Source organism: Petaurus breviceps, unplaced genomic scaffold (assembly GCF_028583685.1).
Source record: "Petaurus breviceps papuanus isolate PSGF00001 unplaced genomic scaffold, PetGlider_PUasm1.0 38, whole genome shotgun sequence".
Classification (NCBI taxonomy): Eukaryota; Metazoa; Chordata; class Mammalia; order Diprotodontia; family Petauridae; genus Petaurus; species Petaurus breviceps.
In genome coordinates this window covers 95,502,638-95,520,337 of record NW_027186304.1, presented here as the reverse complement: position 1 = coordinate 95,520,337, position 17,700 = coordinate 95,502,638, and the positions used below count along the sequence as shown (strand labels likewise).

The window sequence follows — 17,700 nt, the reverse complement described above, 5'->3', positions numbered from 1 at the left end:
CAAAATATGATTTTCTTTTCTTCTGCAAAAATTTCATCTCAAATAATTAGCAAAACTACTTGTCTCACATTGATTTTAGAAGTTTTTTTTTTCCTTGAGGTCTCTCTTAATAGTTACATGAGAAATAATTAAATGGTTAACCTCGCAGGATTCAACTCTGCTGTTATATTTTCCACATTATTCATTAGGGATGTTTAATGGATGTCTAGACAGTATATTAATAACATTTTAGGCAAATTAATGTCTCATTTCCTACACGAAGTGAGAAATGTTCTTTTTTGTTAGGAGTATTTAGAATATTTTGTTTTCCTCTTTGGAAAATAGTAGAAATGTTACCTTTCTCCAAAAACAACCATCTCACGCACTATTAAACACAATTACAGTGGCATGAAAGGAGGGATTTTCTGCACTAATGGGCATAATAATTTTGATCTAAAATGTTTGGCGTTTTAAACACTGGATTGCTGTATACTTTAAGTTTTTTTTTTCTCATGTAACAAAGTTTTAAAGCATTACTATAGTATAGCTAATGTAATTAAGAATAACTAATTGCTTAAGTGCTAGTGCCTATAATACTCAGTAAATGTTAGTTGCTGATGCTATACTTACAATTTAATCACAGAATCATGGAATTTGAGAATTAAAATAATTAAATTAAAAATTAAATATAGGTTACCTAGTCCAAACTTTAAAAAGAAACTCTACAACAGTAATCTTCAAAGTCTTTCCTCAGAGACCCTAGTGAAAGACATTAGAAAGTTCTCCTTTCAATTATATCAATATATCCCAAAACATTCTGCCCAGTACCCTGCAGAATTTATATGAGACATATATTGATATTACAATGTTAAATTCTTATAGTCAGAAGGGGTCTTAGAGAATAAATCTACTGTATTCCCTACCTGAAACATGTATCTTCTCTCTCTACAACATCCCATCTAAATCACCAGCTGTTGTTTCTGTTTGAACCTCACCAGATAAGTGAACTCATTACTTATCAAGTATTAGTCTTTATCTCTCTTCACTATTAATTATTAGAAATTTTTTGGGGTGGCTAGGTGGCTCAGTGAGTAAGAGCGCTGGCCCTGGAGTCGGGAGGACCCGGGATCGGTTCCGGCCTCAGATACTTAACACCCACACAAAATAACTGGCCGTGTAACCTTGGGCAAGTTACTTAACCCCAATTGCTTTTAAAAAAAATTATTAGGAATTTCTTCTTTTGAGGTACATCCAGTGACAAGCTGGAGACTGTCCAAAAGAGGTTGACCAAGCTAATGGGAAAACTTGTCCAAAGGTGAACCGAAGGAACTAGAAAAGCTTACCTTTGAGAAGAGATGGCATAGAGGGCAGCCATTTTGAACCATCACCTCTACAGCCAACCTCTGTCTTTTTCACAGTTCACAAATGGGAAAAATGGAAAACAAATTTTTTCTTAAACCCAAGAATCTCGAAAGAGAACACCTGATTTTCATAAACTGTGAAAATGTTTCAAATTGCTCATTAACATTCAGCTTATAAGGCCTTATTTGATTTACTATCTGACCATTGTAAGAATAAAACAATTCTTGAAGATCCCTTCCTGAGAATCATATATAGACTTTCACTACCCTTAGCTACAGGAATAGAAAATAGAATTATATTTCTTTGTTGCAGAATAGAATCAGGGTAATAAAATGTAGCTACTATGACTTCAGCAAATTTAAAAAGTTGAAAGAGTTGAAGTTGAGTTTAGTTTGCTATTTGTCCTGAATGGATATAAAGTCTGAGCCTGTATTCCAGTGAACTAGGTTTTACGTAGAACTAGGACTTAGACCAATGATTTCCCTATTATAAGGAACTCCAGGGTGAGAAAGCTCCCTCTACGATGCAGGTTGGCAGCTTTCTTCAACTTATAGCCTTAAAGATTGGACTCTGAGAAGATAATGACTTGCCCAGCATCACACAGTAAAAAGAAGAAATTGGAGTACAGGATCTCTAAGATTGTTTTTCATTCTAAATCTACTTTTCTATCTCTTAAATGCTAAATGCAATAGCCTCTTTTCATTCCTCATTCTACTTTTCTGCTCTGCAGTTTTTGACACCCTACCCCTCCTCTTCCTCTATTGGATGACACTACTTTCCCTTGGTTCTTCTACTACTAACTTTCTTCCTATAACTTTTCAATCTCCTTACCTACATATAGCATTCCACTGAGAGTAGGCATTCTATTCTGGCTGTGTTTTAAACACTCTTCTTTCTATGCTCACTTCTCTGTTGATTTCTTTATCCCCTTTGGGTTTGCTTATCTCTATGTTGGTTTTGGTGTTGGTGAGTCATTTCAGTCATGTCCAACTGTCTGTGACCCCATTGGGGCCTTTTCTGGCAAAGATACTGGAGTGGTTTGCCATTTCCTTCTCCATCTCCTTTTACAGATGAGGAACTGAGGAAAACAGGGTTAAGTGATTTGCTCAGGGTCACACAGCTAGTAAGTGTCTGAGGTCAAATTTGAATTCAGGTCCTCCTGGTTCCAGGCCCAGAGCTCCATGCATTATACCACTTCACTGCCCTATCATCTCTTTGTGGACAACCCCAAAAGTTATACATCAATCCTAACCTCTCTCCTGAACCCGAGTGCCATGTTACTACTAATTGCCTTTTGGACATCTACATCTGCCTATCCATTAGATGTCTCAAATTCCACTCATTTTTTTCCAGTTCCCATCATTCCTCTAAACTCTATATTTTTAACAGTGCCACCATCCACCAGTCACTCAGGTTCACAACTTTGTAGTAAGTCATCATTCCTTTTCCTTCAACCCTCATATCTATCAGTTGCCAAGCCTTATTGATCTTACCTCACAACATCCTACATCCATCCATTGCCTTCTCTTTACTCACACAGCCTGTGACTATTGTAATGTTCTCCTAATATGTCCTTATTCTCTTTCCACTTCATCCTCCACATTTCTGTAAAATTGATATTACTTAAACACAGCTCCTCCTCAAAAGTCTTGAATAACTTATTATGGCCTTTATGGCAAAATATAAATCTCCAACTTTCTAGTCTTATTTCACATTAATCCTCTTCATGAAATCTCCATTCTAGTCTAACTGGCCTAATACATCCTTAATGCATAACATTCCAACACTGGTCTTTGCATAAGTACTCCCAAATATCTGCAAAATACTCCCTTTCTGCTTCTGCCTGAGGGAATTCCTAGCTTCCTTCAAAGCACACAGTTAAATGGTGTCTCCTCTAAGAGGGCTTTCCTGCTTCCCTCCCTATCCCTAGTTCTTAGTACTCTCTCCCCTCCAGTATTGCTCTATATTATTTTTTATGGAATGTGTGCATTAACTTATTCTTGTTATAATCACCCCCACCCCTATGTGATAAGCTCCTGGTGGGCAGTCTCTCTAGCTTTTTGTCTTTGTATTACATCCCTAGCTAGGGTCTAGTACAGTGCCTGACACATTGTAGATGCTTAAAAAATGCTTATTGATTGAAAATCAAATTAATATCAATGGTGTGGGTGTTGTTTTTTTCTTTAGTATTGCTATGTGGCATTTTTTGAAGGGCCAGATTCAGAAAGAGGGAATAGTGGGAAGGGGGAAGGGACAGTTGTGTGTTATGTGTCTGATATTCTTTTTTCCATAGGAAAATCTATAAATGTTCAGTTAATCTTTAAACAAACTCAAAACAATAACAACCTACCTATCTCTGAGGCTAAATGAATAGGCTAGACTAGGTGACTTCCAGCCACAAAAGTCTGAGTCTACAGTTCTAAGTTTAGGCAAATTATTAGTTATTAAGCAGTATAACCATGTGAGACAAAAAGAGAGACAGCTCTTTAGAGGAGAGAGCACTGGAGTTCAGATCCCAGGATGATAGAATGTAAACCTCCAGGAGAATAAGAATGACTTTCTTTTGTATCTCCAGCACCTAGCATAGGGCTTAATGCATATGGACAAGTAAATTAGCTCCCCTGGGCCTCAGTTTCCTCATCTATAAAATGAGGGGTTCAACCAGTCCTATGAGCAAGGGTGATTAATAAATGTTTGTTGATGGATTAGTTGCTTGGGCAAGTCACTTAAATTCTCTGTCTCACTATCCTCACATACAGAAAAAAGAGGGATTTTCATTATCTCTTAAGATTCTTTAATTTCTTAGCATCAGTAAGATAGAAAATATATTTGGGGGTAGGGAGTGGTCATCCTGATCTTCCTGACCTCATGTTAGTGGGTGAGCCCTTTTGGTGACCCCAAGGCTGTGTGAATGTATCTGAAAATAAAAATTTGCAACAACAGCCATTTCCACTGTGCACATGGAAAAAGAATCTTTGAATTCATTAGACATATTCAGGACAGTACTCAGCTTGAAACAATATCACTCCAAGGACATTGCTCTTACATAAAACCCAGTTAGCTTCTGCATCCAGCCATACGTCATATCTAAATCCAATGAAAGGAATTTTGAACAATGGCTGTTTTTAATGCAATATAATATCCAACAAAAGGTGGAAAATTTACTTTAATTTTTTTAAATTCTTGGGATTCAAGTAGAAATGGTCTTCATTTGGCTCAAAGAATATGTGGATGGGGAAACTCATTCTAAATGTCATTTATAAACTTGTTTAATTTTAATAAAGTTCGATATAATCCAAAAATTTAAATATAACATAATGGAAAACTAGGAGAAATATGATCTTGTGCTGGATAAGCAATAGAGGTGATTTAATATAAATAGGTGAAGAAAGTGGTATAAAATCAAATATAAAAGATTGAGAGTAATTAGTAAAGAAAAAATTGAGATTCTAAACCTAATTTCCCTTAAATTATAAATCATCAAGGAATATCAAATTATGTTTCATATGTTTGGAAGGTTCTGAGTTTAAAAGTGAAATTATGCTTCTTCATGGTTGTCTTCTAGAATTAGTTTCATATATTCACAAACTTGAAAAGAACCTCAAGGACCTTATAGTCCAAACCTCACCCAAAACATAAATCCTCTCTATTGCTTATTCAGCATGAGATCATATTTTTTTTTCCTAGTTTTCAATTATGTTTTATTTTAAATTTCCAGAAATTCCTCAAGAGAAAAGAATGGTCCATGATATTTACATATATGGGGTCTATATATTATGGTAACACAATTAAATGATTATTATAAGCTTGCACATAAATATGTAATGAGGCATACTGGCCTCAAGGCATTCATTGGTTCTGTGAAAATAATTTTTTTGTTTGTTTGTTTAAGAACACCGCAAAGAAGAGTTAGTTTACAAAAACAGGAAGGAAATGCCTGCATGGCCAGAACTTGGACTATAAAAGCACGAAATATGATTCCCTATCCTTCTGCCTCTCCCCCTATCCCTCTTCTCTATCTTTCTCACACTCAAGGATGAATAGACAGGGAACATCTCACCTAGGATTGCCTAGCAAATGATTTCCAATTGACTAGACTCCCTGTTATCTGTCATTCGTGACTTTTAAGCAACTCACTTAACCTCTCTGGACCTCAGTTTTCTCATCTATAAAATGGAAGACAAGTGAACTAAATAGGAACATAGTATAAGTCATTCTCTTGGTTCTGGTTACTTCTCTCTGCATCAGTTCATACAACTCTTCCCAGGTTTTTCTGAAACAAATATCCTTCATCCTTTCTTATAGCACAATAGTGTTCCATCACATTTATATAATAAAATTTGGTCATCTGTTCTCCATTTGATAACTGCCCCCCCCAATGCCCCCAGTATTTAATTTCTTGCTGCCACAAAAAAAAAAAAGCTATGGATATTTTTATACAGTCTTAGCTTTTGTGTTGTTTAGGACTAGTTTCTTCCTCAGTCTATTCCCCCCCCCCTCCATTCCCCATTCTTCCTTCTCCCCTTTCCCTTTCCATGTTCAGTGAAATGTATTTCTCTACCCAATTGCATGTATGTGTATTCTTTTCTCCTTTGATCAGTTGAGATGAGAGTGAGGATCAAGTATCACTCACTCCCTTACCCCTTCCTTCTTGTTTGTATATAGCTTCTACTTGCACATCTCAATTATGTGAGATTATTTCCCCCAACTTGCTTTTCTCTTCTCCCTTTCCCTCCAAAGTATATTCCACTTGCCCTCTTCTTCCATTCTTCATCAAGACATAACAGAACCACCTCCAGGTCTTCTCATTAATTAGACTCCCTTTCTGACCCTGATGATAACAGCATTCAGAGAGAACACTTGTATCATTTCTCCATATTAGAATGTAAAGTTAATCCATTTTTAGTCCCTTTTGGTTTTTTATTCATATTTGCCTTTTTTATGTTTCCCTTGCTTCCTTTGTTTGCATTTCCAAGTTTCTATGTAGCTCTGCTCTTTTCATCATGAATGCCTGGAAATCTTCTATTTCATTAAAGATTAATTTTTCCCCCGTAGGATTATACTTAGTTTTGCTGGATAAATTGTAATTATTCTTAGCTGTAAGCCTGTATCCTTTGCCTTCTGGAATATCATTCCAAGTCCTCCACTCCTTGATAGCAGTGGTTGCTAAATCATGTGTGATCTTGGCTGTGGCTCCTTACTGCTTGAGTTCTATCTTTCTGAATGTTTTCAGTATTTTTCTATGACATCGAAACTCCGGATTTTGACTGATGTTCTGGGTGTTTTCATTTTGGGGTTTATTTCAGGAGATTTCTTTCAGGTGGTTTCTTTATTTCTACTTTGCTTTCTGGTTCTAAAAGATGTAGTAGGCATTTTGCTTTGGTGATTTCTTGAAATAGGCCGTCTAAACTTTTAAAAAATTTTTCAGTAGTCTAGTGATTTATAAATTGTCTCTCCTTAATCTGTTTATATTGTGAAGTATGTTAAATTCTATTTTCCCAGTCTTTTGACTTCAATTTGTCATTTCTTATTGTGTCATAGAGTCATTAGCTGCTACTTAGTACATTGTAATTTTCAGGGAGTTTGTTGTCTCACCAAGGTTTTGTACCTCTTGTTCCAAGCTGTTAATTCACTTCCCAGTTCTTTTTTTTTTTTTTTAATATTTTTCATTTCTTTTCCACTTTTTCCTTTCATTTATAAAAACCATTTTAACTCTTAAAAAAAAACAACTCTTCCTTCATTTCTAGTTGAAGAAGTCATAACCAATCTGTGTTTTCCCTTGAGGCTTTGCTTGTAGGTTCTAAAGGTATTTTCTTCTGGATTTGTGCCTTGAACTTCCCTGTCACCCTGATAGCTTTTTATGGTGGAATTTTTGTTTGTTTGTTTGCTCATTCTTCCAGCATATTTAATACCTGCAGTACCTGCCTCACAAAGTAATTAATGAGGAAAACTACTTTGTAAAAGTGAAAATGCTCCAGAAGTTGAAAATACTTAAGGGGGTAATACATTTTTAAAAAATTTTTCATTAGAAAAAGCATTTTGTCAAAACAAACATCTACAGTTGTTTAGTAACTACTTACATTTAAGTTGATTTCAGTGCACAAAGGATGCAAGTATTCGTTTAGTTCAGGTTGTCCTCAATTTATGAAAGCATTGTAATCTGAGGTTAAGTTATTTAGCCAGGTTCGGACAGGTAATAAGTAGCAAATCAGGGATTCAAATACAGGGCCCCTGACTTCCAATTCCAATGCTCTTCACAATGCACTTCAGTCTAATTCACACACTAGGCATGCTGCCCCATATGGTACTGTGGTGAAAGTAGCCAAACCCATAATACTCATGACATCATGGCGATATTTAGTCTGGGTCAGCAACAGAAAGGTGAGATCATATTATAGGTACCGCTATCTTTGGGGGATTTTCAAGCAACAATCATGCCTTTATCCTAATATTAACTATCTGCCTTAGCAGACAGAACTTAGACATCTTAGTGTCTTCTGGCACCAGAAAAGAAAGTTGAATGAAGAATGTTTAGTATCTTCTGTCTATCCACCCATAAATAACACCACTGTACATTTTTTTCCAATTTATTTATTTTTAGTTTTCAGCATTCATTTCCACAAGATCCATTCATATCCACAAGACACTTCATTTTAAGGGTCCATAATTTTTTCTCCCCATCTTTCCCCTACCCCCACCCCAAAATAGCGAGCCTACTGAATACCCCTTCCTCCAGTCTGCTCTCTCTTATATCCTCCCTCATCCCCACCCCTAACTTTCTAGTAGGGCAAGATGGATTTCTATACCCCAGTGCCTGCATATCTTATTTCCCAGTTGCACCACTGTCCATTTTTAAGAAATACTGAAGAAAATGTTCTCCTAGGATCCACTTGCATTCCTTCTCTCCATGGCATCACGGGGTTTTGTGTAGCAAGGTTAAACTTGTTCTGCCTGGTAGAACCAGTGGGTGGAAGTTAGTGGGAGGCAGATTTCAGTTCAATACAAGAAAATATTCTCTACCAATAAGAGTTGTCTGAAAATGGAATGGCTTGCCTCAGGGGATAGTGAGTTCCAAGTAATGGGAAGGCTTCAAGTCGAATTTGGATATTGTTTTTGATCAGGCTTGCATTGGACTAGATGATCTCTAATTTCCTTTCCACATCTTATATTCTACAACTGTGTGTTTCATTTCTCTCTAGCCAATATGCAACTGCCAGGAATCCAATTGATTTTTTTTTTAAGTTATCAGAATTGATTACTGTTACTGCACTCTGATGTTAAAGGGTCGGCCACTCTTCCTGACAGACATCTCACCAGTGTGTCCTCATCAGATTTTTCCATTGAATTAAGAAAATCCTCCTCTTGGAATACAAATCTATTGCTCACATGGTGAATTTAAGACTTCTATCTGATCAGTATCTGTTGTTGTGGAGAAAGCTGTGAGTTATTTCTTTTTGTAATTATAAGAGTCTACCTGAAAGAATGCAAGTTAGCCATTTTATCAAGCTCCAGGCAGCAAGATGAAATTGAAATTTACTTAGAGGAATAGTCCCAAAGTGGGAGACTAGACTCAGTTAATTAAGTACGTATTAGAGACAAGACTTGAACCTAGTTCTTCTGACTCCAAAATCAACTGTCATTCATCCATGCCAAGCTGTACCTCCAAAATTGCATTCTTCATTCTTTTAAGGCACTGAATAGAGATGTGCTTAATAAGTGCCCTAGAAGCCCTACCCACTGTATCAGCAATGCCATATTCACAATGCCTATAGAGATTACAAATATGCTGATATAATTATCCATCACAAAATACATCAGGTTTGCCATTTGGGGAAATAAACTAGAAAATTTATTAAGATACCAAAAGACTGAGTCCCAAAACCAGAAAGTGAAAGCCATCAGAGTAGTTATGACATTGGCACAGGTAAATAAAGTAGAAAGCACCCACATTTTCAAGCCTTTAAAACAGAACAGGCTACCTCAGGCAAAGGTCCTCCTCTCCCCACTCACAGCAACCACCCAGCGTCCTGGAAGCGGGCTCCCAGCAGCTCCGGCCCCTGGCAGTGCTCAGCAGGAGTCCCAACTCAAAAAAAAAAAAAAAAAGGCAACTGCCGCCAACTGCCAACCGCAGGACCGTTAGCTCGGCTTTTCACTTTCTCTTGCTCTGCTATGTCAGCACGTCCATGGGGCATGGGAGAGCTTTAAATCCCATAACCCTTACACCCACCCAAAAAAAACCCCCAGTCCTTTATGCCATTTAACATCTCTTTCTGCTTCCCCCTCGCTGAGCATATTTGTCATAAGACTGTTACTACACATTAGGAAATCTCTGGCTGATATTTCCCCATTATTTATATTGGGTCATCATCTTTTTTAAAAAATTTGTGTCTCTTCATTTTGTGTCAATTTTCTCTCCCAAAAACAATTTGGCAAAGTAAGATTCTTTAAGGTTATTTTGAGTGTTCTTCAAAGCCTAGCTGATATGTAGCAGGCAGTAGAATGCTTGTAGTTCATCTGTAGTTCAATTAAGCAATAAAATAAGAGTTTTATTTTTTGTCTCTAGGCAATGAATGGGAGTTGGGAGACATTAATATCCAATAGTAAATCTCTGGAGCTGTCTGGGAAAAAAAACCCTACACTCTGCATTTAATTCTTTTATTGATAATTTTGAAAAACAACACCTGTTTAACCCCTGTGGCTCAGTTTCTCTTCCTGCAAGAGCAAAGCAGATTAGGATAGTGCTTTATATATGCTATAGTTTAAAAGGAATTTGGTTTAAATAAACTATCCTATACTTAATCACCCACCTATTTCACAGGAATACCATGGAGGTTGTGATGATGCCTATAAAGCATTAGTTTGAAGGAAAGCATGTGGTAGTAATACATTATTAATATGTTATTATAAATGGACAGTGGTGTTATTTATGGGTGGATAGCCAGAAGACACTAAATATTCAACCTTCTTTTCTGGTGCCAGAAGACACTAAGATGTCCTAAGTCATCTGTTTGCTAAGGCAGAAGAGTTAATATTAGGCTAACAGCATTATAGATGCTAAAAATCCCCCAAAGATAGCTGTGCCTATTATGTAATCTCACCTTTCTGCTCTGGACCCAGACAGACTAAACATCACGTTGATGTCCATTAGTACTGTGGGTTTGGCCACTTTCACCACTGTGACATATAGAGGAGCAGGCCAAATGTGCAAATTAGACTGTAGAACATGAGAAAGAGCCTTGAATTTGAATTCGAAAGCCCTGGATTTGAACCCTAGACTTGCTACTTATTACTTGTATGAACTTGGGCAAATAACTTAACCTCAGATTACAGTGCTTTTCCAGCTCATTTTGCAGATGAGGAAACTGGGGCAAAGAGGGTTAAGTGATTTACCCAGAGTCATACAGCTAGTAAGTGGTTGAGGCTATCTCTGAACTCAGGTCTTCCTGACTCCAGGCCCACCACTAAGCCACTTAGTTGCCCTGGAACTAAATGAATACGTGAATCCTTTGTGCATTGAAATACATGTAAATAATTACTAAGCAAGCGGAGATAACTGTTTTGACATTCAGTACTTTTTCTAATGCAACATTTTTTTTAAAGTGTTACACCCTTAAACATTCTCAACGTTCTAGAGAGCATTTCCACTTTTATGAAGCCTCATTAACTACCCTGTAAGGCATGTACTACAAGTATTAAGATCTCTATTTTACAAAAAAAAAAAAAATAAGTGAAGTCTGAGTAATAAAAATAACATCTAACATTTTTATAACACTTTAGATGTGCAAAGTGCTTTACACATGTTAACTGATTTAATCCTCACAACAACCCTGGGAAGACCACTTTTGACACATACTGACTTTGTGACCCTAGATAAATTTTATAACCTCTCAGTTACTGTCTCCAAGACTCTACTTGCAGAATTTGGAGGGAATTTCCTCACTGGAAAATCCCCCTCCACCCAAAACAAACAAACCCCAAAACATTAACAGCATAATTCCAATGGAAACTTACTATGCCTTTGGTGATGTAAATCCTAAACAATGTGCTAGGGGTTGGAGGAGGAAGGATGGAGGAAAGAATTGAATCTTTTGCTTTCAAGTTAAAGATACACAAAGGGATCTGTGATCTCATTGATTTGGGTGTTCTCTTTAGTTATGCTGATCACAAATCCATTCATACCAACCCATCCTGTGTCTCTCTGGTTTGCCAAAGGTGTTCCACTCTGTGAGCTAGGGGCTTCCCCCATCTCCTGTCCTCTTGAGGATATCCATGGAGCACCTAAACCACTTGTGATTCCTTAAGTTTGTATTTGCCCAGACCATAGTCTTTCTTTCAATCATAAATTTCATTAATGACATTCTTGACTCTGATTCTTTGAAAGTCCTTAATTGTTATGTCTTGTTGCCAGCTCATACTCACTGTTCTTCATTGCTCTCTGGGTGAGTCAGTTAGTAAATGTTTATTAAACACCCATTGTCCTCCAGGCACCGTGTTAAGCTCTGGGGGATGTTCATTTTCAGTTCTTTGGATACTGGAATATGCCAAAATTTAAATCCATAAAACAGTATTATTAGAATATTGTTGGTGATAAGAAGGACTTTGTTTCTGAGTAGTCTGGGGCCATTAAAGGAGCTTTGCAATCTCTCAAAAGTGATTTAGCCCATTATTTTCCTTCTTTTTAATTCTGGGTCTATATCATCTTTTTGTACAATTGGTCAGAGATATTCATACACACATATACACACACATGAATGCTCTCTATAGGCTGTCCATCTAACTAACATCATAATCAAGACAGTAAACATTCTTTGTTCACATGGTTGTTACTGTGTGGTTAATCCACATTCTTTTGAATGACTACAGAGTGCTTTCAGGAGGATCTGTAGGGTTCCAAGGCTCGATACAACATCCACAAAGTCACTGGAACACAGGAGCATCTGGAACAATTGGCTTCGTATGGGGAAATCCCTCTTCAACTTCAATTCTCTTATGGATCTCCATGACAACAGCAGACACCTTTAGAAAACACCATACCAAATACAGAAATGAGAGTCATGCTGGAGGTGACAAAATTTTGAAGGCACTAAAGGATCAATTCATTAGACTTATTGAGGAAAGGAAGACACCGAAAGTATAAAAAAAGAAGACTCAGACTTTACCAGTGATGAGAAAAGATGATGAAGAGAATATCCATCCTGACCACTAATATAAAATTGATATGCTTCAGGCACATCATCAGTAAAGTTATTAGTAAGAAACAGGCAGGTCTTCACAAGCAGGCTGCCATAGTAGACCACATGTTTAGCTGGGGGAGAGAGAGAGATTGAGAGAGAGAGAATGAATACAAGGCTCTCATTATGCTTGCTTGTTTATTTTTTAAGAGTATTTAATCTGGAATAGCAAAACACTGCCTTTAAAAGCACTATTCTAATAAGGTGTCTCTCATCCATGCATCAAAATTATTTAAGATCTCTTAAATGATTTAACAAAGGAGAAAACCTTTTCATGATCATAAATATCAAGCAGGGCATAAACCAGGAGGTTGTATACTTGCTAAAGGTATTTGCCACTGTCAAGTCAAGGATGAAAGGAAAATTAGTCAGAATACAAAAATAAGGCAACTTTATACATCTAGGCTGCTTGCCTTTAATTTTTAAAACAGACAAAAAAAGCAAAATGGCAAATAGATCCAATATATTTGTAATGAACTTATTTCTAAGCAATAAATTTAGAGAAGAGAATTTAATCCCTTTCTCTGATGTGGTTTAGAAATATTTTTAAAGAGGACAACAAGAAGAATCTACTTTCCCATTTTCCTACAGTAGATCAATAGGTTTGGGATGGTGTGTACAAAATGTAATCAGGTTATACTGACAGACTGAGCTGAGGATTTATGACTTGCTCCTCACTCCATGGCTCCTTCCTTCTCCTCAACAGCAAATCATGCTTCTGAATTCCCTCTCATTTTATCTTCATGGTCCTGGTGTTTTCCAGACCCCTTTTTCTGTCTTCATTAGAATAAAAATATTCCAAGAGAAAATGTGAAACTATGTCTACAGTGATAAGGGATAAGGAGGACTGGACCAGTCATATTATTAATATAGGGAACTCCATGGTGAAGAAACTCCCTCCTCCAATGCAGTTCAGCACCTTCTATGCAAGTTACAGCCCTGTGCTTAGCACATGAGGGATAAGTGACTTGCCCAGGGTCACACAGCCAGCTCTTCCTGCCTTTGAGGTTTGCTCTCTATTCACTATGCACACTCCCTTTCTAGAGTAATAGCATACAATTGTTTCAATAGCAATTAAAAAGAGAATTTCATCTTAGTGTCTGTCCATTACTTTTTTGAACCCCTTCCTGTTCCATATTTGGGGTCCATCTTGGTAATAATCTATTATTTCTAAGTAGGCAATAAAGGTGAAGTTTATGTTTACTTTATAACAATAAACACTGATCCATCTGTCTTGGCAGTATGCTGGACTATCTTTTATGCAGTTACAAAAAATCACTTAAATAGCATTAATTTGTATGATGCTTTTTTTTTCAATATAAGGAGCAGCAGCATAGTATAGATTAGGGAGCAGTGGACTTGCAGGCAGGATTGGGGTTTAAATCCTGCCTCTAACTTTTACTCATATGATCATGAGCAAGTCATTTAATTTCACAGAACCTTAGTTTTCCCATCTCTAAAATCTGTGTGATCCCCAGATACTATACTTTTAGTTCCATCAGCTTTGTGAAGACCAAATGAGATAATGTATGTGAGGTACTTTATAAACCTTGCAAGATTATATACATTTCTGTTATTATTCAGCAGGGAAAACCAAAACCAAAAATTGTCTCTAATGCCTTCAGTATGAGAGGAGTGAGCATTTCTCCTCTAGTGCTAAAACTACTAGCAAATCAATGAAAGTTCTGGACATCAATTAAAGGTTCCATAGGTGGAGATAATTTCATTTCAGCTGTTCTAGAATACTGAAAAGAATCCTAAAACACCCCCAAAGGCAGCCCCCTCTGTAAAATGACTGGACTGCTAGGCAACTGGTGAGAAGTTGGTATACTTCCCAGGCTGCTACACTTATTTTCTGAAGTAAATGGGTTGAGATTTTAGTGTGGATTTCCCACCCCTTGCGAATGATCGTGGGGTGTTTGAAGAAACCCTGCTTTCAGCCTTTAGGGCCACCAAACCAGTGACTGTACCTGCTAGACTTCCCCTAGCTGTCATTCTGGGATGGTGGTAGTTTCTATCCTGTTCAATTAGAAGTGGAATCAGACAACTGTTGTCAGGGAAGGATGGTTATTCTCAACCCTAACACTGATTCAGAAGGAATAAAGTACTGGTGTCTACCTCTGATGCCTCTATCTAGTCTACAACAGATTGTGCTTTGCAAAAGTGACCCAAATTATATCTGTAATGTACATCACTGAAAGTCAAGCCATTGACCTGCTCTTTTGTTCTTCTTCCTTGTTTTATCTTTTACCCCTTCTCTTTGGTGTGGATCTTGATTGCTGATAGTTTAAAGTAATGAAGGAAATTAAAATGCCAGCTGTAAGGGATAAGAAGAATTAATCATCTCTTATTACCTGCCTGGCTGACTTGAAGTAGGGGAAAGTGGGCTTATGCTGACACCTTGTGGTCAAAGTGGATACATTCTCATTTTAAATGAAAACACCACAACTAATCTCTTGTTTGAATTCATTATTGAATGGGATCATGAAATATGTAGAAAGAACCTCCTGGTCATCTAGTATTTCAGTCCCTTATCCTCTCTATCCAAGCAATTTTCTGCCTAAATTACTTCAAATACTAATGTTTACTCTAACCAGAAAAATTCCTTAGGGAAACAATCAATGAACATTTATTAAAAGCCTACAATGCTAAGATCTGTGAATATAAAGACCACAACAACAAAAATTCCTTCAAGGAGCTCACATTCTATAAGAGAAACTAACATGTACACACAAAATATAGACTATATGTACAGAATAAATAGGAAGAAATACAAGGTAGTTAAATAAAAGAGTTAAGCAGAACATTAGCATTTGGGAGATCTCTAAAAGTTTTGTAAGGAAGATAGTGCTTGAATTTGAAAAGATTTAAGAACTGATTAGTAATGATTGCAAGGGTCTGATGATTAAGCATGGTATCAGGGGAGACTTAGGGTATAGAGCGAAATACCTGTTTTGAACATAGCAATGCAAGAATAGCTTCACTTGGCTATTGTTGCAAAGGTTTTGTTTTTCTTTTCTTTTTCTTAACGAGGGAATGGGAAATAGGAAGAAAATTTATTTTTGTTCATTGAAAACCTGCAATTAAATTTTTAAACAATAAAGTGCTACTTGATCTGAGTCTTAAGGAAGTGAGAGGGAGTGCATTCCAGGCAAGTAGGTACTATTACCAATATCACTGACCTATTCTCAATATTTAATATAGATTCTATTACTATGGCCACGGGCATTCAGACCTTTTTTTTTTTTTAAAAGACCTTAGAAATCAACTCATCCAAGCCTATTTTTTTACAAACGAGAAAACTGAGGTCATTGTTATCATAGCTGAGATATGAATTCTTCAAGTTCTCTGATTCCATATCAAGTGATCTTTTCCAACCTTCCCTCAGACCCCAATGGATACAACCCAGGGACCTTGAGCCCCCAAGTTCTGGCAGTAGCAGTGCCGCCTTCCTCTGACCATTGGCCCTGCTTCCAGCCCAGCTCCCCCTCCACTTTCCATAATTCAGGGAAGCCACCCTTGTGTCTATGTGACCTGCCAACTGTCTCTGCAGGTGCTACAGTCCTCTGGCTCCTCAGCAGCCGCAGCCACTGAAGATCAGAAAAAGGAAGCTTTTAGCATTGTCAAATGGCTCAAGGGTCAAAAACGAATAGGATTTTGTTACTGGAAATAATATGAAAGAAGGTACGTACATAGCTATCTGCTTTGCTTCTACACTCTAAGAAGCATGGAACCTTTCCATCTGATGTGCAGTTAAAACCTTTAAATATAGAAATGTGGCTCAGCAGAGATCTTTGCAAATAAATAGCACTGAACAAGTGCTTTTTAGTTCATTCATTTATAAAGAATGAGAAAGGTATATATTTTCTTTCTTTCATAGACATTACCATCAAGAGGCCAAGCTTTTACTTGTATTCATAACTGTACTACACAGTTCATATGAACATTTATGAGAGCGAGACTATTAATTAAAAAAATATATTCCAAATCATGTACATAAATAAGTTTATTCTTTAGGGAAGCAACACAGGGTTATGGATCGAAAGGTGTCCAGGGAGTTAAAATCCTGCCTCTGGGCTGTGTCATCCTAGGCAAGTCACTTAACCTCAGTGCTCCAGGCCCCTCTCTCAGAGTATAATTTACAGAGAAGGTGCTGATAATAGAAGTGCCGACTCCCCAAGAACTTTCAGTACTGTAAAATGAAAGGTTATTTTTTAATGACAATAAAAAAGAGGAAACTAGAACTTTAAAGTGATATTGGTTTTGGTTTTGTTTAAATTAAATTTAATGTTTATTTTTAGTTTATATCATTCATTTCCACAAGATTTTGAGTTACAAATTTTCTCCCCATCTTTCCCCTAACCACCACCCCAAAACAGCAATCCCACTGTATCGCCTTCCCTCAATCTGCTCTCTCCTATATCCTCTCCCATCCCCCCTCCGACTTTCCAGTAGGACAAGATGGATCTCTATACCCCAGTGCCTGTATATCTTATCTCCCAATTGTATGTAAAAAATATAATAATAATTTTTTTAACCTTTGATTTTACAACTATGAATTCCAAATCTATTCCCTTCCTCCTTCGTCACCAACCCTTACTGGGAAGATAAGCAATTCCATATAGGTTGTACATGTGTAGCTATGCAAAACATTTCCATAGTGGATATATTGTGAAAGACTGACTATATTTCCCTCCCTCCTATCCCACCCCCCACTTAATCTGTTCTCTACTTTGACCTTTTCCCTTTTCAAAAGTGGGTGCTTCTAACTTCCCTTCCCCCAGCCTGCCCTCCCCTCCATCATTTCCCCCTTCTCATCCCCTTCCCCCCTACTCTCCTGTAGGGCGAGATACCCTATTTAGTGTGTATGTCACTCCCTCCCTAAGCTAAATTCAATGAGAGTAAGGTTGACCCATTCCCTTTTGCCTTCCTGTTCTTCCCCTCTATTGTAACAGTTATCCCTTGCCTCTTGTATATGACATAATTTACCCCATTTTGTCTCTCCCCATCTCCTCTCATTATACTCCTCTCTCCCCTCTCAATTTCACCTTTTAAGTGTCATCCATTCTTATTCAATTAGTCCTGTGCCCTCTGTCTATGTATACCTGTACATATATATAGACATACT

The 17,700-nt window shown here is 37.2% G+C and overlaps 1 protein-coding gene across 8 annotated transcripts in view; it reads left to right on the top strand.

Annotated features, from left to right (window-relative positions):
- PAG1 (phosphoprotein membrane anchor with glycosphingolipid microdomains 1) overlaps positions 1–17,700 on the top strand; it is a 238,446-nt gene that overhangs the window by 163,713 nt on the left and 57,033 nt on the right. For 4 of the 8 annotated variants that reach the window (XM_069100177.1, XM_069100176.1, XM_069100173.1 and 1 more), the window contains one exon: positions 16,126–16,256. The exons of the other annotated variants lie outside the window; for them this stretch is intronic. The gene's annotated coding sequence lies outside the window, so the exon portion shown is untranslated. The remainder of the gene's footprint in view (positions 1–16,125; positions 16,257–17,700) is intronic. 8 annotated transcript variants of the gene reach the window in all.